Source organism: Somniosus microcephalus, chromosome 16 (genome assembly GCF_052327205.1).
Source record: "Somniosus microcephalus isolate GS21.2 chromosome 16, FLI_Smic_1.0, whole genome shotgun sequence".
Taxonomy (NCBI): Eukaryota; Metazoa; Chordata; class Chondrichthyes; order Squaliformes; family Somniosidae; genus Somniosus; species Somniosus microcephalus.
In genome coordinates this window covers 18,793,944-18,815,946 of record NC_141002.1, presented here as the reverse complement: position 1 = coordinate 18,815,946, position 22,003 = coordinate 18,793,944, and the positions used below count along the sequence as shown (strand labels likewise).

The window sequence follows — 22,003 nt, the reverse complement described above, 5'->3', positions numbered from 1 at the left end:
GCTCAGATTCTATGCCACTTGGCATTCCCAAACTCTTAGGTTGGTTGAAGTTCCCCAACAGCATGACCTTTCTGTTGGCATATAACTTCTTTATCCCTTCACAGCATTAACAGCTCTTTTAGTTTCGGCCTCGAGTAAACCCACAGAATTATCTTTGCTCTTGGCACACTACATACTTTCAGCCGAACTATCTTGTTTGAAATCTTAGCCTGTACCAATGGGTTTACTTTCTTAACGTGCTGGATATCTCATCACCGGACTCTCTCTAACTCATTCTCTTAAAGTGGAAAAGCATCTCTGGTAATAAGAAAGGATCTTTGAAATATGTACTCAGTTCTGTAAGTTCACTAAATTCAGAAGCAATTACATATTGAGGACTATTTTAAAAAGGGATTAAAAAAGAATTGCCTGAAAACCACTGACCAGTAGGTTTAACATCACCTTCCATTCTCCTCCAACTCTCCATCCCCTGACCATTGGTGGCAAAGCCTGGAACATTCTTCCTAAACGCCTCTCCCTTATCACATTGCTATCTTCAGAAGTTCTTCCAAACCAATAGTTTTGACAGGGTAGATGTAGAGAAGAGGTTTCCACTTGGGAGTCCAAAACTAGGGCTCATAAATATAAGATAGTAACTAATAAATCAAAGAAGTAATTCAGGAGAAACTTCTTTACCCAGCATGGTTAGGATGTAGAACTTGCTACCACATGGGGTAGTTGAGGCATATCGCATCGATGCATTTAAGAGGAAGCTAGGTAAGTAGATGAGGGAGGAAGTAATAGAAAGATAAGCTGGTTGGGTTAGTTGTACTAGGGTGGGAGGAGGCTCGTGTGGAGCATTAAGGCCAGCATAGACCAGTTGGGCCTAATGACCTGTGTCTGTGCTGTAAATTCTATCTAATGGCCCAGAACTTGGTGTCGGGGGCTTGCCGCGGGTGCAAGCCCCCGATGTGCACTCGCCCTGCGCGCTGACATCTGAAGCCCGGGCCTGCTTGCATTTCCTGTCACAGGCCCGGTTCTGATGTCAGCGCGCAGTACTTACCTGATCCAGCGGCGTAGTTAGTGCGATGTGCCGGCTGGGATCAGGTGAGCACTGTACAACCAATCGGGAGGGGAAGGTTCATTCATGAGTTTGAGAGTAAGAACTGTCAAACTCATGAAAACTACGGGGACCCAAAACACTATTTAAACTTTAAATAAAAATTTAGAAAAACATCCCAATCATTAAATTAAGTATAAATAAGTTAAAAAAAATAATTTAAACAATAATTTTTTTTTTTGAAAAAAATAAATTTTTAATAAAAAGGGTCTAAAACTAAACTTACCTTATTGTAGATTCTTTAAAATAATAAACCTGTGGGGAAAAAAAAATTCTAAATTACACTAAAACACCACTTACCTGTAAAAAGAAATACTTACGTGTGCTTTTTACAAGCGTAAAGACCGGAGGCCTTTACACATGTGCAAATCCCCCAAAACAGAGGAAATCCAAGACGCACGCGCTGCCCCCTACAGCGCACGTGCTAGCCTCTTCACCTCTTGGGTTAGAGGAGAGGAAATGCCGGTTTTCAGCGCATGCGCTGTGCATGCTGAAAACCGGCATTTCCTCCGGCCAGACGCGTGAGTACCCCTTCCGTCCTCAAGCGTTTGGGGAGGAATTACTGCCCCAATATGTTTCTGCTCTGCCTCCGACCACCTTCTAACGTCTCCCCTCCTACTCGTTGCCCCCTCTCCTCACTTTTCCAAAGCCCCTTGGGGCTGGTTTCACTGTGTTACAGATGCTGAATAAGTGCTAGTTGCTCAAATTCTTTGGAACAGTATGAGCTTAGTAATGACTATGGCGATATTGAGAGATGGAGGTGTAACCTGATTAGACCTTAACGTGCATCTTTCATTGATTTTATTGAGCTGCCAACGCCTAGCCGTGCGCATCTCCCTTGCCTGCTTTGTACCGTGACAAAGGACAAGTAAAAACATTTTTATTTTTGCTCACACAAGTCGGTGTTTATTGCTTAAAAGTTTCTACAACGGCCGGCCAATCCGCATCACCAGATTTATGCCCTGGGTGGCAAACCATGTAAGCACAAGTTTAGAGACAAATTAAAATGACAGGTTGTGAGATGAAGCCTACTCTTTATTCAAAGTTGCTTCATTCAAACTACCTTGGAATATTTTTTAGCACTAAATTCCTACTTTGCTGTGTTATTTACCTTGCTTAATTCAAATTATTGGATAATTCAAATTTTTTTTGGCACAAAAAAGTGACTTTGATTTTATCAGTTGATTGTATGGTTAACATCATGCCACAGCCTGTTTCTTAACGTCACGAACAGGCACAGCAGTTGGAAATGGGTTCAAAATGGTTGCAGGTTTTCCCAAGAAACTGCCTTTTGAAGTTGCAACAAATACTGCAGATGCTGGAAATCTGAAATAAAGAGACAGACTGCTGGAAAACACTCAGCAGGTCAGGCAGCATCTGCAGAGAGAGAAACCAGAGCTAACGTTTCAGGTCGATTGACTGGAAGATGTTAGAGATTGGACAGCTGTTAAGCAAATGTAGAGCCAGGGAAAAAGGTACGTGTGTGGTGGGGTGGGGTGGGGGAAGGAAGGAAGAAAAGAACAGAAGGGAGGGGTCTGTGATGAGGCGGAGGGCAGGAGTGAGCCTTTTGAAGTTATTTTGTTTGAAGTCCGAAACTTGTACTGTTCAGTCTGTGTTACCATTCCTATTTCAGCTTTGCAGGACAGCGAAGGACTGCTCTCCATCTGGCCCATGTTAACTTTGTGCTCTGTGACAGGTGTGTGCAGATTCATTCAAGATTGTAGTTGTTTAAGAATCTGTTTCTTCCCTCAGCAGCCATCTGGGCCCTTATTGCGCTTAATCAAAGTTTACATTTCTTTAAAAAAAAAGTTCTGGAAATTCTAAAAAAAAATGTTAAATCCAGATGAGAGGAAATAAGATACAAATGTTATACTTTCCAGGTGATGACCGTCGGGAGTGGAAATAAACAGAACAGAACCATGGAGCCATTCGGCCCAGCATGTCTATACTGGCTCTATCCTGGAGCAATACAGAAGTAGTCACACTGCCCTGCTCTTTCTCCCCATAGCCCTGTAACTTCCTCCGTTTCAAATACTTATCCAATTTCCCCATAAAAGATGTAGTGATCTTTGCCTTGGCTACTTCCCATGGCAAAGCACTCCATGCTCCAGCTAACCTCTGTATAAAGACATTTTTCCCAATCTCTTGGCATATTCAAGATTTTTGACTATTTGGCCTAGGAGGTATTAGGATGATGCTAATAAGTTAATTTCAGCTCACAAGGGGTTAAATCCACAACACACAGCTTTCGGGATTTGTGAATTAGAATTCAGATGAAGCGTCTGGTGCTTCCTGCGTGCCACATCAGCTTGGGACAGTGGATGTTCGTTAAAGACATTCCAGTAATAATACGATGGAATGGCTTCATTCATTTACTGCAGCAGAGGGTAGCTGTCAGGAACTAGAGGGGTGGTAGCAGGATTAAATGGCACTTTAAGTGGCCACTCCTAGGGCACGGAGAGCTGGGGGAGTGTCCGAGGTCAAGCCTGTGAATCTCCCCCCACCACCCACTGTCCAGCTAAGATAGAACAGACACATGGGGGGTGATTTTCACTCAGATGTCGGGAAGGTGGCGGAACTGCAACTTTCGGGGTTGTAGTCTTGCCTCCATCGAGATGCGGCCAATCCACGCGATTTTAACTTGATTGACCTTGTTGAGCCCGCCCAGCGGGCTGAGCAGGCCAATTAAGGGCCACCTGGCAACAGGTGACGTCACAGACTGAAATTTCATCTGTCAAGACGTTTTGACTGATGAAATATCAGTGTTTCACAGCTGTTTGAAGCTGTCAAACACTGACAGTCTTACTTCTAACCTGAGTCCTTCTACACAGACTCAGTTAGAAATCTCTCCGGCACAGAAAGCTGCAGATTGTCACTTTTGACAGTTCGCAGCCGTTCTGCTCTCTCTGCCGGTTAGATGATGGACTCCCGAAACCTAGAGGAAGGAAGGCTGAAAAGGTAAGTACAGGTAATTTAAACTTCTTTACACACTTTAGACACACCAAACACACTTACCTATGCACTCATCACTCACCTGAACACCGACATCTCGACCCCTCCAAGTCCTTCAACCCGACGGCCCGATGACTCTAACCTGGCGTGGTTTGGAGCTGTCGGGAATCCCACAGTTCAAGATTAAAAATAGGCATTAGGCTAAAAACTGCCTCTTAACTACCTGTTAACAGGCAGTTAATTGTCACTAATCCCTTCCCGCCTCGGGTAGGCGGGTCCCAGTGCGGGGCGGGTACCCGCCTCCTTTGAAACTTACATTGAGGCGGGTTTTGGGCAGGATGGTGTCAGGACCCCCGAATTCGGGGCTTTAACCCCCCGCACGCCTCCAATCCCGACTCCATGGGTCAGTTAAAATCGAGGCCATGGTCTGCAGAAATCTGGTAAGGAAGTTAGCAACAGAGAATGTGAGCTCCCTGCTTAAGTTTAGTGCCAACTAGTTTGAGATTTAGTTAATCGGGAGAATGTCACAGGGATAGTGTGTCATGCTTTGTTATTTTTATGTTACATGGAACGTCGTGAGATAGATTAAAATTCACAAACTTAATTATGTTTGTTCACATAAAACAGCATGTTGGTTTATAATTGGCCTCATCTCACTACAGTGTTTATCCATCTGCCTTCTGCAGAATTACAGCATCCAGTTCACAAAATGTGAGGTTTTATTCTTATAACATTGAGCAGTAATGGCAAACGCCTGATTGTAAGCGACATGGGCCCCAGTGACACTGAACCCAAGAGAATAGCTAATGCAGGCCCGAATTTTGTAACACCTCTCAACTGAAACACTTAACAGAAACATCGGCACGCATGTCTCATTTCCTGGTTCTATGGTATTTATTACTATCACACAAAAAACATACAGATAGATGAGAAATGACAGTGTCTCGAGTGAACGGGAGAGTGAACCTTCAATGTAAAACAGTGACGAATGCTAGAACTGGAGAACTTTCAAAGATATCTTCAATAGGTCAGAAAGTACAATTGCTGATGTCACCAAAAAGATACTTGATGCTTTTGTCTTCGCCTGCTGTTTTAATGCAGGCCTTAACCTGTTTAAAATACTTCATGCTTGGTGACAGGAGAGACATTCAATATGCTGTGAGAACATAGAATTATAGAATCTTCTTCTCTTCCTCGGTTCCGAGGGACTGCCTAAGATAAGAAATAGGAGCAGGAGTAGGCCATTCGGCCCTTCGAGCCTGCTCCGCCATTCAATGAGATCATGGCTGATCGTCTGCCTCAAGTCCATTCACCGGCCCTATCGCCATATCCCTTGATGCTCTTACTAGTCAGAAATCTATCGACTTCTGTTTTGAATATACCCAATTACTGAGCCTCCACCGCCCTCGGGTAGAGAATTCCAAAGATTCACCAACCTCTGAAGAAATTTCTTCTCATCTCAGTCCTGAATGGCCTACCCTTTATCTTGAGGCTGTGGCCCCTGGTTCTAGACTCCCCAGCCAAGGGAAACATTCTCCCAGCATCCATCCTATCAAGCCCTGTAATAATTTTGTATGCTTCAATGAGATCCCCTCTCATTCTTCTGAATTCAAGAGAATACAGGCCTAGTTTACTCAATCTCTTCTCATATGACAGTCCTGCCATCCCTGGAATCAATCTCATGAACCTTCATTGCACTCCCTCTTGGGTAAGGAGACCAAAATTGTACACAGTACTCCAGGTGTGGTCTCACCAAGGCCCTATATAATTGGAGTAAGATTTCTTTACTCCTGTACTCAAATCCTCTTGTAATGAAGGCCAGCATACCATTTGCCTTCCTAATGGCTTGCTGCACCTGCACATTCACTTTCAGTGACTCATGCACAAGGACACCCAGGTCCCTTTGAGCATCTGCATTCCCCAATCTTTCACCATTTAGGAAATACTCTGCCTTTCTGTTTTTTCTACCAAAGTGGATAACTTCACATTTATCCACATTATATTCCATCTGCCATGTTATTGCCCACTCACTGAGCCTGTCGAGATCCCCTTGAAGCCTCTTCGCAACTGACACTGCCACCTAGCTTTGTATCATCAGCAAATTTGGAAATGTAACATTTAGTCCCCTCATCCAAATCATTGATATAGATTGTGAATAGCTGGGGCCCAAGCACTGATCCTTGCGGTACCCCACTAGTCACAGCCTGCCATCCTGAAAAAGACCCGTTTATTCCTACTCTTTGTTTTCTGTCTGCTAACGAATTCTCAATCCATGCTAGTATATTACCCCCAATTCCATGTGCCCTAATTTTGTTCACCAACCGCTTATGTGGGACCTTATCGAAGGCCTTTGGAAATCTAGATACACCACATCTACCAGTTCCCCTTTGTCTACTCCACTAGTTACATCCTCAAAGAACGCCAATAGGTTTATCAAACAGGATTTCCCTTTCATAAATCCATGTTGACTCTGCCCAATCTTACTATTAGTTTCTAAGTGCCCAGTTATTGCATCCTTTATAATAGATTCCAGCATTTTCCCAACTACTGACGTGAGGTTAACAGGTCTGTAGTTCCCCGTTTTCACAGAAACCCCACAGTGCAGATAGAGGCCATTTCGGCCCATCGAGCCTGCACCGACACATATCCCACCCGATCCCCGTAACCCCACGTATTTAATCCCCTAACACTAAGGGTCAATTTATCATAGCCAAATCAACCTAACCTGCACATCTTTGGACTGTGGGAGGAAACCGGAGCACCCGGAGGAAACCCACGCAGACACGGGGAGAATGTGTGTGGAGTTTGCACAGTCGCCCGAGGCCAGATTTGAACCCGGGTCCCTGGCGCTGTGAGGCAACAGTGCTAACCACTATGCCACCGTGCCCCCTCTCTCCCTCCTTTCTTAAATAGCGGGGTTACATTTGCTCCAATCTGCAGGAACCGTTCCAGAATCTATAGAATTTTGGAAGATGACAACCAATGCGTCCACTATTCCAATGGCCACCTTTTTCAAAACTCTAGGATGTAGGTCATCCGGTCCTTAGAATTTATTGACTTTTAGTCCAATTAATTTTGCTAAAACTTTTTTTTACTAATAATTTCTTTAAGTTCCTCATTCTCGTCACATCCTTGGTTTTCTCGTATTTCTGGGAGGTTTTTTGTGTCTTCCTCCGTGAAGACAGAAACAAAGTATTTATTTAATTTTTCTGTCATTTCCTCATTCCCCATTATAAATTCTCCCATATCTGACTGTAAAGGATCTACATTTACCTTCACCAGTCTTTTCCTTTTCACATACCTGTAGAAGTGATGCGCTATCAATTACTCATAAAAGACGGAGAGTTAGGAGAGTAACTAAAAGGCTTTTATTAACAAAGAACAGAGCATGCCTCTCGTGGTTGACTGGTTTCCAAGAAAGCAGGGGGCTGCAGAGCAGTCACCTTTTATACCTGGGCATGTGGGTGGAGCCAGGGGCGGAGCCAGCTGAGGCATGCATAGATACAACAGTGTGCAACAACAACGGTGAACAACAATAACAGTGGTTTACCACATTCACCCCTTGTTTAAAATTGAGTCCGGCGGGGTGAAGTGTACTAAAGGTTCGTGTAAGTAAGTCTATCAGGTGGCCTTGTATGCCGTCCTGATCGTCGTGGTGGCGGCGGTGATGGTGCAGCATCCAACGTTGAATCTGGCGTCTCATTGAGTGGTTGGGTGGTCAATGACGGGTCCTGGGGCTGCGGCATGCCGTCTACAGGGGTTGGGTTGTGGGTAGTGGTGGATGGCAATGGTAGTGTTTCAGGGGCACCCGAAGGTGCGAGGTCTCGTATGGAGACTGTGTCCTCCCGCCCGTCCGGGTACGCCACGTAAGCATACTGGGGGTTGGCGTGGAGGAGGCTCACCCTCTCGACCAGGGGGTCCGTTTTATGGGACCTCACGTGCTTCCGCAGTAGGACGGGTCCTGGAGACGTCAGCCATGTCGGTAGCGAGGTCCCCGATGTGGACTTCCTGGGGAAAGTGAACATTTTTTCATGGGGGGTGGCATTGGTGGCCGTACAAAGCAGTGACCGAATGGAGTGGAGCGCCGCAGGGAGGACCTCCTGGCAGCGAGAGGTCGGAAGGCCCTTAGATTTTAAGTTTAAGAGGACGGCCTTCCAAACCGTCGCGTTCTCTCTTTCCACCTGGCCGTTCCCCCGGGGGTTGTAGCTGGTGGTTCTGCTTGTAGCAATACCTCTCGTGAGCAGGTACTGACGGAGTTCGTCGCTCATAAAGGATGAGCCCCGGTCGCTATGGATATAGCTAGGGAAGCCGAACAAGGCGAAAAGGTCATTCAGACATTTAATGACCGTGGTACTGGTCATGTCTGGGCAAGGGATGGCAAACGGGAAACGGGAGTACTCATCAATTATGTTGAGGAAGTACACGTTGCGGTCAGAGGAGGGGAGGGGCCCTTTAAAATCGACACTCAGGCGCTCGAAGGGGCGAGTGGCCTTGATCAGGCTTGCTCTGTCTGGCCTATAAAAATGCGGTTTGCACTCGGCACAGATTTGGCAGTTCCTGGTCATGGTCCTGACCTCCTCGATGGAGTAGGGCAGGTTGCGGGATTTGATGAAATGGAAGAACCTGGTGACCCCCGGGTGGCAGAGGTCATTGTGGAGGGTCTGCAGTCTGTCAACCTGCGCGTTGGCGCATGTACCACGTGATAGGGCATCTGGGGGCTCATTGAGTTTCCCGGGCCGGTACAAGATATCGTAATTGTAGGTGGAGAGTTCAATTCTCCACCTCAAGATCTTGTCGTTCTTGATTTTGCCCCTCTGCTTATTATTAAACATAAAAGCTACTGAGCGCTGGTCAGTGAGCAGGGTAAATCGTTTTCCGGCCAGGTAATGCCTCCAATGTCGCACCGCTTCCACAATGGCCTAGGCCTCCTTTTCGACAGAGGAGTGTCGAATCTCGGGGCCCTGGAGGGTCCTTGAGAAAAAGGCCACGGGTCTCCCCGCCTGGTTAAGGGTTGCAGCTAGGGCGAAGTCGGATGCGTCGCTCTCCACTTGGAAAGGGATGGACTCATCCACTGCGTGCATTGTGGCCTTCGCAATATCTCTTTTTATGAGAGTGAAGGCTGCACATGCCTCTGCTGTCGGGGGGAAGGAGGTGGACTTGATGAGGGGTCTGGCTTTGTCCGCATAGTTGGGCACCCACTGAGCATAGTAAGAGAAAAACCCTAGGCATCTCTTCAGTGCTTTTTGGCAGTGGGGGAGGTGGAGCTCCATAAGGGGGCGCATTCTGTCGGGGTCGGGGCCGATGACTCCGTTCTCCACTACGCAGCCAAGAATGGCGAGGCGCGTGGTGCGAAACATCCATTTGTCCTTGTTGTATGTTAGATTCAGCCGCTGGGCCGTACGGAGGAATTTCTCTAGGTTAACGTCATGGTCCTGCTGGTCGTGGCCGCAGATGGTGACGTTGTCTAGATAGGGGAAGGTGGCCTGCAGCGCGTTCTGGTCAACCATTCGGTCCATCTCCCTTTGGAAGACCGAAACCCCGTTGGTGACGCCGAAGGGGACTCGGAGGAAGTGGTAGAGACGACCGTCAGCTTCAAAAACTGTGTACTGGCGGTCCTCAGTCCTGATGGGGAGCTGGTGGTATGCCGACTTCAGATCAATCGTCGAGAACACCCGGTATTATGCTATCTGATTGACCATGTCAGATATGCGGGGGAGTGGGTATGCATCTAACTGGGTGTAGCGATTGATCGTCTGGCTGTAGTCAATAACTAGGCGCTGTTTTTCGCCAGTCTTCACTACCACCACTTGTGCTCGCCATGGGCTAGTGCTACCCTCAATAATCCCTTCCTTCAGGAGTCTTGCTACTTCGGATTTAATGAAGCTCCTATCCCCGGCACTGTACCGCCTGCTTTTGGTAGCGATGGGCTTACAGTCGCGGGTGAGGTTAGCGAACAAGGTTGGGGGGGGGGAAGACTTTAAGCGTGGAGAGGCTGCAAATGGTGCGCGGCGGGCGATTTAAAAGCTGCTGGCTGCAGACTGTGAGTGGGGGGAGGGGTCTGCCGTACGCTAATGTGACACTTTTAAGGTGGCACTGAAAATCCAACCCCAGTAGAATGGCAGCGCAGAGATGGGGCAGGACAAGAAGTTTAAAATTTTTGTATTCTGTGCCCCTTACTGAAAGGGTCACTACACAGTAGCCACCGACGTCTGCTGAATGGGATTTGGAAGCCATAGAGATCCGATGGCGCGTTGGCAGGACCGGGAGAGAGTAACTGCGCACCGTGTCGGGGTGGATAAAGCTCTCCGTGCTCCCGCTGTCGAAAAGGCAGGTAGTGGCGCGGCCGTTTACCGTAATGTCCATCATGGACCTGGACAGTTGGTGAGGGAGAGATTGGTCCAGCGTCACGGAGGCCAGCGTATGGTCGAGCGAGTCGCTGTGGTCGTCAGACGAGGCGGTGGTCGAGACCGGGTCACCCGCGATTGGAGTTGGAGGCGTCCAAGATGGCGGACAAAATGGCTGCGCCCATGATCCCGATCCCCACGCGGCTGGAGGTGTCCAAGATGGCGGACAAGATGGCTGCCCCCACGGTTCACACGCGGCGCTGCTGGCGTTAGCGGTTTTACCTTTGCAGGCGCTGACGTAGTGTCCTTTCTTCCCGCAGCCAGAGCAGGTAGCGTTTTTCGCTGGGCAGCGTGCTCTGGGGTGTTTTGCCTGGCCACAAAGGTAACATTTCGGGCCCTTGGACATCGCTGCAGCAGTTGGTGCCGGGGGTGGCGGCGTCCACGGTGCGGAGCGGTTAGGGGAGAATGCGTCCATGTTCCGGTGGGCCGCGTCTAGCGAGAGCGCGAGGGACACTGCCTTCTTCAGGTCGATTTCGCCCTTCTCCAACAGTCTCTGCCGGGAGTAGTCGGATTTGAGGCCCGCAACGAAAGCATCTCGGATAAGTCCCTCCGTGTGTGTCGCGGCGGATACCTCTTTACAATCGCAGGCTCGGCCGAGTATCTGTAGTGCCCGTAGGAATGCCTCCACCGATTCCCCGGACTGCTGTTTGCGGGATCTCAGGAGGTGTCTGGCATAAACCGTATTTACCGGGCGTGTGTATTGTCCTTTTAGCAGATCGATAGCCGCCGCGTAGGTAGTCGCGTCCTGGATGAGCGTGTAGACTTGGTGGCCCACCTTGAAGGCCAGGATTTTTAGTTTGTTTCCATCTAGTGTCACGGCTGAGGCTTCCAGGTAAGCTTCGAAGCAACGCAGCCATTGTGCGAACTTGGTAGACGAACCCGCCTCTTGAGGGTCTAGGTCCAGGCATGTTGGTCTGAGGGCACGCAGCAGCGCCTGCTGCTCAGCGCTTGGTGCCATCGTTTGCTGCAGCGCTTGCTGCTCAGCGTTTGGTGCCGACATTTTGTTTTTGTTAATAAAATTGATGCGCTATTAATTACTCATAAAAGACGGAGAGTTAGGAGAGTAACTAAAAGGCTTTTATTAACAAAGAACAGAGCAGGCCTCTCGTGGTTGACTGGTTTCCAAGAAGACAGGGGGCTGCAGAGCAGTCACCTTTATACCTGGGCATGTGGGTGGAGCCAGGGGCGGAGCCAGCTGAGGCATGCATAGATACAACAGTGTGCAACAACAACAACAGCGGTGAACAACAATAACAGTGGTTTACCACAAGAAGCTTTTACAATCCGTTTTTATATTTTTTGCTAGTTTTGTGCTCATATTCCATTTTCCCTTTATCAATTTCTTGGACCCCCTTTGCTGATTTCTAAAGATCCCAATCCTCAGGCTGACCGCTTTTTCTGGCAACTTTATAAGCTTCCTCCTTTGACTTAATACTAGCTTTAATTTCTTGTTAGCCATGGTTGGATCACTTTTCCTTTTGGGTTTTTATGCCCTAGAGGAATATATGTTTGTTGCAAATTATACATTATTTCCTTGAATGTTAGCCATTATATGTCCACCTTCATACCTTTTTAGTGTAGTCTCCCAATCTACTGTGACCAACTTGTCCCTCATACCCTTGTAGTTTCCTCTGTTTAGATTGAAGACCTTAGTTTCAGATTGGACTACATCACTCAAACTTAATGTAAAATTCAATCATATTATGGTCACTTGTCCCTAAAGGCCCCTTTACCACAAGATTATTGATGAACCCTTTCTGATTACACAGTACCAGATCCAGAATAGCCTGTTCCCTGGTTGGTTCCTCCACATACTGATCCAGGAAACCATCTTGCATGCATTCCAGGAATTCGTCCTCCACACCATTAGTGGTAATTTGATTTGCCCAGTCAATATGTAGATTAAAAAACATAGAAAAAAATTTCAAGTGGCAGGCCATTCAATGAGATCATGGCTGATCATCCAAATTCAGTACCCTGTCCCTGCCTTCTCCCCATATCCCTTGATCCCTTTAGCCTTAAGAAATATATCCAAACCCTTCTTGAATATATTTAATGACTTGGCCTCTACTGCCTTCTGTGGTAGAGAATTCCACAGGTTCACCACTCTCTGGGTGAAGAAATTCCTCTTCATCTCTGTCCTAAATGGCTTGCCCCTTATCCTTAGACTGTGACCCCTGGTTCTGGACTCCCCGGCCATCGGGAACATCCTTCCTGCATTCGGTCTGTCCAGTCCTGTTAGAATTTTATAAGTGTCAATGAGATCCCCTCTCATTCTTCTAAACTCCAGCGAGTAGAAGCCCAATCGACCCAATCTCTCCTCATACGTCATTCCTGCCATCCCAGGCATCAGTCTGGTGAATCTTCGCTGCACTCCCTCCATGGCAAGAACATCCTTCTTCAGATAAGGCGACCAAAACTGCACACAATACTCGAGGTGTGGTCTCACCAAGGCCCTGCACAACTGCAGCAAGACATCCTTGTTCTTGTACTCGAACCCTCTCGCTACGAAGGCCAACATACCATTTGCCTTCTTAACCGCCTGCTGCACCTGCATGCTTACCTTCAGCGACTGGTGCACAAGGACACCCAGGTGTCGTTGCACTTCCCCTTCTCCCAATCTATTGCCGTTCAGATAATAATCTGCCTCCCTGTTTTTGCCACCGAAGTGGATAACCTCGCATTTATCCACATTATACTGCATCTGCCATGCTTCTGCCCAATCACCCAACCTGTCCAAATCATACTGGAGTTTCTCGGCATCCTCCTCACAGCACACATGCCCACCCAGCTTTGTGTCGTCTGCAAACTTGGAGATATTACATCTAGTTCCCTCGTCTAGATCATTTATTTATATATATATATATATAATATATTTTATATTTTATATATATATTGTGAATAGCTGGGGTCCTAGGACCGATCCCTGCGGTACCCCACGAGTCACTGCCTGCCACTCGGAAAAAGAGCCGTTTATTCCAGCTCTTTGATTCCTGTCTGCCAACCAGTTCTTTATCCAAGTCAGTACCTTGCCCCCAATCCCATGTGCCTTAACTTTATACGCTAATCTCTTGTGCGGGTCCTTATTGAAAGCCTTCTGAAAGTCCAAATACACCACATCCACTGGTTCACCCTTATCTATTCTACCAGTCACATCTTCAAAAAATTCTAGTAGATTAGACAAGCACAATAAAGTCCCCCATGATTACTGGTATTGCCATTGTTACATGCACTTCTAGTTTCTTGATTGATACTGTGCCCTACATTACCATTACTTTGGTGGCCTATACACAACTCCCACCAATGTTTTCCGCCCTTTGCTGTTTCTTAGCTCCACCCAAACTGAGTCCAGTTCTACATCGCGATCTGCCAAGCCAAGATGTTTTATCTCTACCGTACCGATCTCATCCCTTATTAGCAGCGCTACGTCACCTCCTTTTCCTTTTTGTCTGTCCTTCCTAAATGTTGAGTACCCTGGAACATTCAGTTCCCAGCTTTGGTTACCCTGGAACCATGTCTCTCTAATGGCAATTACATCATACCCATTTACTTCTATTAGTGCCATTAATTCATCCACCTTGTTGCGAATGCTATGTGCATTTAGATAAAATGCCTTCAACTTTGCCTGTTAATATTTTTCTGCACTTTGACCCTCTTGACTGTTGGCCTTTGTTTCTGCTCCGTACTAGTTTTGCTGGCTACTTTTCTAACTTGCACTTCCAGCTTTGTTTCTCTCTGTTCTGGGCCCACACTTAGGTTCCTAGCCCCCTGACAAACTAGTTTAAATCCTTCCCAACAGCATGAGCAAACCCCCCTGCGAGGATGTTGGTCCCGCTTCTGCCGAGGTGTAACCCGTCCAGCTTGTATAGGTCCCTCCCTCCTACACCATCTCTCCAGCCATGCATTCATCTGGTCTATTCTTCTATTTCTGCGATGCGGGACCTACAGTCTCTGTCACAAGTGGGGCAGACGGTGGTTGAAGGGGCAAGTGGGTGGGGTTCTTGGGTTGAAGTGCGCTCCTTCCGCTATTTGCACTCGGTTTCCGCTTGCTTCCAGCGAAGAGACTCAAGGTGTTCGGTGCCTTCCCGGATGCTTCTTCTCTACTTTGTGCGGTCTTGGGCCAGGGATTTCCAGGTGTCGGTGGGGATGTTGCACTTTTTCAAGCAGGCTTTGAGGGTGTCCTTGAAGCGTTTCCTCTGCCCACCTCTTGCCGTGTCGGAACTCCGAGTAGCGTGCTTGTTTTGGGAGTCTCGAATCGGGCATGCGGACGATGTGGCCTGTCCATCGGAGCTGATCGAGCGTGGTCAAAGCTTCGATGCTGGGGATGTTGGCCTGAGCGAGAACACTGACGTTGGTGCGCCTATCCTGCCGATGGATTTGCAGGACCTTGCGGAGGCAGCATTGGTGGCACCTCTCCAGTGCTTTGAGGTGCCTGCTGTACATGGCCTCGTGACTCTACAGCTCACCGTAGCCCGGAACCAGTGCGCTACGGTCATCAGTTCGTACGCCCCAGCACTGGAAGCCACAGACGAGACCAAAGAGGAATTCTACTCCAGCCTCGAACAATCCCTACCCGAGTCCCAACGGGCGACAAGCTGATCCTCCTTGCTGACTTTAACGCCAGAGTTGGAAAGGACACAGACCTCTGGGGAGGTGTGATCAGCAGAGAGGGGGGTAGGGAAAGCCAACTCCAACGGTACCCTCCTCCTAACGAAATGCTTAGAACATGGCCTTGTCATAACCAACACCTTGTTCCGTCAGAGACAAGTACAAGGCTTCATGGCAACACCCTCACTCCAAGCACTGGCATCTGCTGGACTATAGAATCTTATACAGCACAAAAGAAGGCCATTTGGCCCATCGTGCCTGTGCCAACTCTTTGAAAGAGCTATCCAATTAGTCCCACTCGCCTGCTCTATGTCCATAGCCCTGCAATTTTTTTTCTTTTTCAAGAATATATCCAATTTCCTTTTGAAAGTTACTATTGAATCTGCTTCCACCACCCTTTCAGGCTGTGCATTCCAGATCACAACTCGCTGCATTTATAAAAAAAAAAACCCTCATCTGCCCTTTGGTCATTTTGCCAATTATCTTAAATCTGCGCACTGGTTATCGGCCAGTGGGAACAGTTTCTCCCTATCTACTCTATCCAAACGCTTCATAATTTTGAAAACCTCTATTAAATCTCCCCCTAACCTTCTCTGCTCTAAGGAGAACAATCCCAGATTCTCTAGTCTCTCCACATAGTTGAAGTCCCTCATCCCTAGTATCATTTGAGTAAATATCTGCACCCGCTCCAAGGCCTTGACATCCTTTCTAAAGTGTGCTGCCTAGAACTGGCCACAGTACTGCAGCTGATGCCCAACCAGTGATTTATAAAGGTTTAGCATAACTTCCTTGCTTTTGTACCCTGTGCCTCTATTTATAAAGCTAAGGATCCCATATGCTTTTTTTACAGCCTTCTCAACCTGTCTGGCCACCTTCATTGATTTGTGTATGTGAACCCCCCGGTCTCTCTTCCTGCAGCCCCTTTAAAAAATTGTACCATTTAGTTTATATTGCCTCTCCTCATACTTCATTCCAAAATGCTCACCTGATTTGCACAGGTAAACTAGGGAACTGCAAGAGGTTTTAGCCCATAAGCATTACAAATGGTTGTTGGGCAAGGAAAGTAGCACCGTGCCAACAGAATTACTACGGTGTCTCTGTTCTATATTAATAATTTAAATTCACTTCATTTTGCACCACCCAACCATGGTTGGTTGTGCTAGATGGGTGACATTTTATATGCCTCCATTTTGCCTTCTCCTCTCACCAATTTTGTCGTCATCTTTGTTAACACCTTGCCGTGGACTCTTTTTCATTCATGGGGTGTGGGCATCACTGGCAAGGCCAGCATTTATTGCCCATCCTTAATTGCCCTCGAGAAGTTGGTGGTGAGCCGCCGCCTTGAATCCCTGCAGTCCGTGTGGTGAAGGTGCTCCCACAGTGCTGTTAGGGAGGGAGTTCCAGGGTTTTGACCCAGCGACGATGAAGGATCGGCGATCTATTTCCAAGTCAGGATGGTGTGTGACTTGGAGGGGAACTCGGTGGTTGTGGTGGTGTTCCCTTGCGCCTGCTATCCTTCCAGATGGTAGAGGTCACGGGTTTGGGAGGTGCTGTCGAAGAAGCCTTGGTAAGTTGCTGCAGTGCATCTTGTAGATGGTACACACTGCAGACACACTGTGCCAGTGGTGAAGGGAGTGAATGTTTAATGTGGTGGAGCCAAACAAGTGGGCTGCTTTGCCTTGGATGGTGTCGAGCTTCTTGAGTGTTGTTGGAGTTGCACTCATCCAGGCAAGTGGAGAGTATTCCATCACACTCCAGACTTGTGCCTTGTAGATGGTGGAGAGTCAGAAGGTGAGTCACTCGTCGCAGAATACCCAGCCTCAGACCTGTTCTTGTAGCCACAGTATTATCTTCCGGTGCCTTGCCCTTGTCAGTATGATCAAGATCAGAGCTGTTAGTTTAATCACACCTGTATGTTTGATTACCATCTGTACATGGTCCTGTACGCATACCTGGGCTGAGGTCATTAACCTGTCTCTACCACAAGGCTTGTTCCAAGTAATAAGCTTAAGGTTTCAAAGTGACTGTTGGATTCCACATGTCTAGATCCATTGGCTTGCAATGGGTGGTGGTTTACAAATCTACAATGTTGGCAGCGTTGATTCAGGGCTAGTGGAGTTCCTCTCCCATCACCCCCTCCTTGCCACACACATGCGGGTCAATGCACTGTCCAGAGTGCTACTGACCCATATAGAACATGAGTCCCCCGCGTTGGATTCATGGTCTGTGCTGGCTCTACCCAGGGCAGATTGTCTGTCTCTGTGTCTCTTTCTCCTGCTTTGTGTGCACTAGCTCCAGTGGCCTATCCCCCTCAACGCATGCACTTAATTCTTTGAAATGTTTCCACTTTGAAATTGGGTCTGACCCCCTATTGGATACTTTCCAACTCTGCGGCTTCCCTTCTAGTTTCAACTCCTTTGAATCTTTCTCTAGTTTCAATCTGCACCAACCCTGTTGCCCTGCTACCGAACTATCCACCCTCCGCATTTATATCATTAAAAAAAATCCTCCGCTCTCATTTCTTTTGCTTTCCCACTTCCTTGTTATTTTTTCCAGCCATACAACTTGTGCTTTTGATTTCAGGAAACAAATTCATTTCACCTTTTTCTTCATGGCCCGTTTCATCACTTCAGAATTTTCCGGTTCCAGTTTGCTGTTCCTTTCATCACGGCTTTTTTCTACAGTTTACTCCCCCTATTCCTAACTTTGTTTCTGTGTATTTTTTATTCACAATTTTTATATTCCTCCCACCGGACCTGACCCCTCTAAGCATCTCGACGTCTGACATCTATGTCTGAAGCATTAGTATTTGGCTGCGGATTTGCTATGTTGCTTATGCTACTTCAAAGCTTTCCATTGATTAAATTTATACAACAATATGTTCTGCGTCACATAGTTTTATAACAGCAGTATTATACTATGTATCCTCTGACTAATCTCAAACGCTATGGCGGATCTACTGATTATACATTTTTTACTGGATTTTACATGGTGCTGATCACACTAAGTGAAAAGAAAAAAAAGACTTTCATTTCTATCGCGCCTTTCATGACCTCCGGACATCCCAAAGTGCTTTACAGCCAATGAAGTACTTTTGAAGTGTAATGCAAGAAACCACGGCAGCCAGTTTGCGCACAGCAAGCTCCCACAAATAGCAATGTGATAATGACCAGATAATCTGTCTTTGTGATGTTGATTGAGGGGAAAATATTGACCAGGACACGGGAGATAACTCCCCTGCTCTTCTTCGAAATAGTACCATGGAATCTTGTACGTCCACCTGAGACAGCAGACGGGGCCTCGGTTTAGCATCACATCCAAAAGTCGGCACCTCTGACAGTGCGGCACTCCCCCAGCACTGCACTGAGGTGTCGGCCTAGCTTTTTGTGCTCAAGTCTCTGGAGTGGGACTTGAACCCACAACCTTCCGACTCTGAGGCGAGAGTGCTACCAATTGAGCCACGGCCATTGGAAGATAATACTGTTTCATGAGGACAATGTAATGGGTTATTCTGCTGCTAAGCTGCAGCTCTTTAATGATGCAAATTCTAAATGCTGTTACCTGGGTGAGGTGATATGTGAAGAGAAAAAGATTGGTGAAGTCAAGCGTAGGTCCCTTGCAGTCAGAATCGGGGGAATTTATAATGGGGAACAAAGAAATGGCTGACCAACTATAAATACATATTTTGGTTCTGTCTTCACAAAGGAGGACACAAATAACCTCCCAGAGATGCTGGGGAATATAGGGTCTGATGAAAGGGTGGAACTGAAAGAAATCAGTATTTGTAGGGAAATGGTGTTAGGAAAATTGATGGGACTGAAGGCCGATAAATCCCCAGGGCCTGATAATCTACATCCCAGGGTACTTAAGGAAGTGGCCCTAGAAATAGTAGATGCATTGCTGGTCATCTTCCAGAACTCGATAGACTCTGGAACGGTACCCATGGATTGGCAGGTAGCTAATGTTACCCCACTATTCAAAAAATTTGCAGACGACACAAAGCTGGGGGGGAGGGTATGCTGTGAGGAGGATGTCGTGAAACTCCAGCACGATTTGGACAGGTTGGGTGATTGGGCAGAAACATGGCAAATGCACTATAATGTGGATAAATGTGAGGTTATCCACTTTGGTGGCAAAAACAGGAAGGCAGATTATTATTTGAATGGTAATAGATTGGGAGAAGGGGAAGTGCAAAGAGACCTGGTTGTTCTTGTACACCAGTCGCTGAAGGTAAGCATGCAGGTGCAGCAGGCGGTTAAGAAGGCAAATGGTATGTTGGCCTTCGTAGCAAGAGGGTTCGAGTACAAGAACAAGGATGTCTTGCTGCAGTTGTACAGGGCCTTGGTGAGAGCACACCTTGAGTATTGTGTGCAGTTTTGGTCGCCTTACCTGAGGAAGGACGTTCTTGCCATGGAAGGAGTGCAGCGAAGATTCACCAGGCTGATACCTGGGATGGCAGGAATGACGTATGAGGAGAGATTGTGTCGATTGGGCTTATACTCACTGGAGTTTAGAAGATTGAGAGGGGATCTCATTGAAACCTATAAAATTCTGTCAGGCCTGGACAGACTAGATGCAGGAAGGATGTTTCTGATGGCCGGGGAGTCCAGAACCAGGGGTCATAGTCTAAGGACAAGGGGTAAGCCATTTAGGACTGAAATGAGGAGGAATTTCTTCACCCAGAGAGTGGTGAACCTGTGGAATTCTCTGCCACAGAGGGCGGTGGAGGCCAGTTCATTAAATATATTCAAGAAAGAGTTGGATATGTTTCTTGAGGCTAAAGGGATCAAGGGATATGGGGAGAAGGCAGGGACCGGGTACTGAATTTGGATGATCAGTCATGATCTCATTGAATGGCGGAGCAGGCTCGAAGTGCCGAATGGCCTACTCCTGCTCCTATCTTCTATGTATCTATGTGAGAGTTTAATGGCGCTTCAGGCTGTAAATCACAACAATGGCTCACTTAGGTATGGACGCTCGGATTACAGACATTCTGACCCTTGTGCCTTTGTTCCTTGATATATATTTAAAGCGTAACAAAGAAATTTGAGTGTGATGAGTCGTCGATGTCTGCTGAACGTACCTATTGGTTGATCTCCTGTGGCTTTGCACGTGGGAAGTCGGAAGATATGATCACTCTTTACCTCCCTTTGTTGTCTCCACGTTGCTGTTTCTTTGTCTCCTTTTCTCTGCTTCCGCCTCTCTGTTTTTCTCTTCTGCTTTTTTTATGTTTCTTTCCTTTTGGGTGGGAGGTGGTTGTTGGTATGCCATGGGGAAAGAGGCAACCACCAGCTGGAGGCTACATTTGAGACGGGGGGGGGGGGGGGGGTGTGGTTGCAGGGAAAAATGTGGCCTTTAGCGCCTCCCTCCCCTAATTACTCGTTCACCCTATTTCCTTCCAACCCGCCCATCACATCATCCTACTGCTTCCCTTTTGAACTACCCGCTTAATGTCTGTATCCTCCCATCCCCCGTGCTCTGCTGTCGCTCTACTCACTCTTAACTCTCTAACTGCTACTCCCCCTCTCCCAATTACCCTCCACCAGGGTGGAAAAACGCCAGAGGTTTCCTCGACCTCCACTGATTTCCTTATTGACCTGAGTATTTCCAGCATTTTCTGATTTTATTTCAGATTTCCAGCATCCACAGTATTTTGCTTTTGTTCTTCCTATTGGTTTCCCTTTAGAGGCTCTGCATATTAGAATGAAGAAAAAGCTGCCTGTCTGCCTATCTCTTTAATTGTCTTTGTTTCTCTGTTTATTTGTGTTTTCTCTCTTTTCTCTGTCTCCCTCTCTCTTGCTTCCCCACCATCTCACTGGTGTTAGAAATTAGAGTTTGTCTCATGTTGTCGAATGTGTAATCTTTGATTTGTTGGATGGTCAGTGTGAGGGGCAGGAGCTCCGATGGTAGGTCAGGGCCCACGATTAAAGGATGCCATCTGCTGTGGGCAGGCTGGGAAGCATATCCCTCGACTGCGCAATGAGAATAGAGTAAAAGATGCTTTCTTGGAGCATAAGGAGCAGCTCCTGTTCTCAGAGGCCAGAATGTGTATTAAATCTGTTGGCGCTGTAGATACTACAAGGCAATTAAGTATGGTGTGAACCAGGAAAATGCCAGGTGTTTTGTGTATAGATATTTAACACCCCAGTTGCCTGTTTCTGCATTATTTAGACTTTGAATGTGTTGATCGACACACGGACTGGCTGGAATGAGTGAGAAGGGTAACCTTGCCATTTTTAGCATTGTAAAGAATTGCTACTGTATTCATTCATCACTAACACAGCAAGAAAGTCAAGCCATTTCTCTGAGAGCCTGTGCCAAGTTGTCTCATCACTTGTAGGCGAGGGCAAGTAAAGGGCTTCCACTCTTGATCACGATCCAGGTGGTGGACATTGGGCGCGGATGGATTGAGACTCGCACATGAAGAATGACCACTTGGGCATAGTGTTATGGCATACCCCAGTGATGAGAGAGTGCCTCTAGGCGAGGAGGAGATAAACTGGCATATAATAAATAAATAATGGTGATAAGAAAAAGAAAGTGTTCAGTGAACTGTGGGCATGTGAAATATTCACACGTTCTTCATAGTCTTGAGGCTGAAGGGCCATGTCCTATGACAACTAGGGGAAGGTTCCCTCTCATTTATTCCAGTCTGTCTACATGTCTAGTCACACTGATCCACTAGCGGGACTTGCACAGGGGGTTACTGAGACCTAGTGGGACGACTTATTTTCTAGTGCAGAGTCTCACTAGGTCTCAGTAAGCTGCTCTGCCCAGATGCACCTCTGTCAGATAATAATGCACATCACTAGCCAAGCAGAGGTCCACAGCCCAATTGACCACTCCTTCCTGACTAAAAGGGCAACAGTCTCAATGGGTTAACACAAGGATGAGATTGTGGGGCCATTTGCTTTAGAAGGAGCGAAGTCTCATTTCAGAG

The 22,003-nt window shown here is 47.1% G+C and overlaps 1 protein-coding gene across 1 annotated transcript in view; it reads left to right on the top strand.

Moving 5' to 3' along the window:
* Positions 1 to 22,003, top strand: part of LOC147105998 (E3 ubiquitin-protein ligase TRIM33-like) — a 161,955-nt gene that overhangs the window by 13,745 nt on the left and 126,207 nt on the right.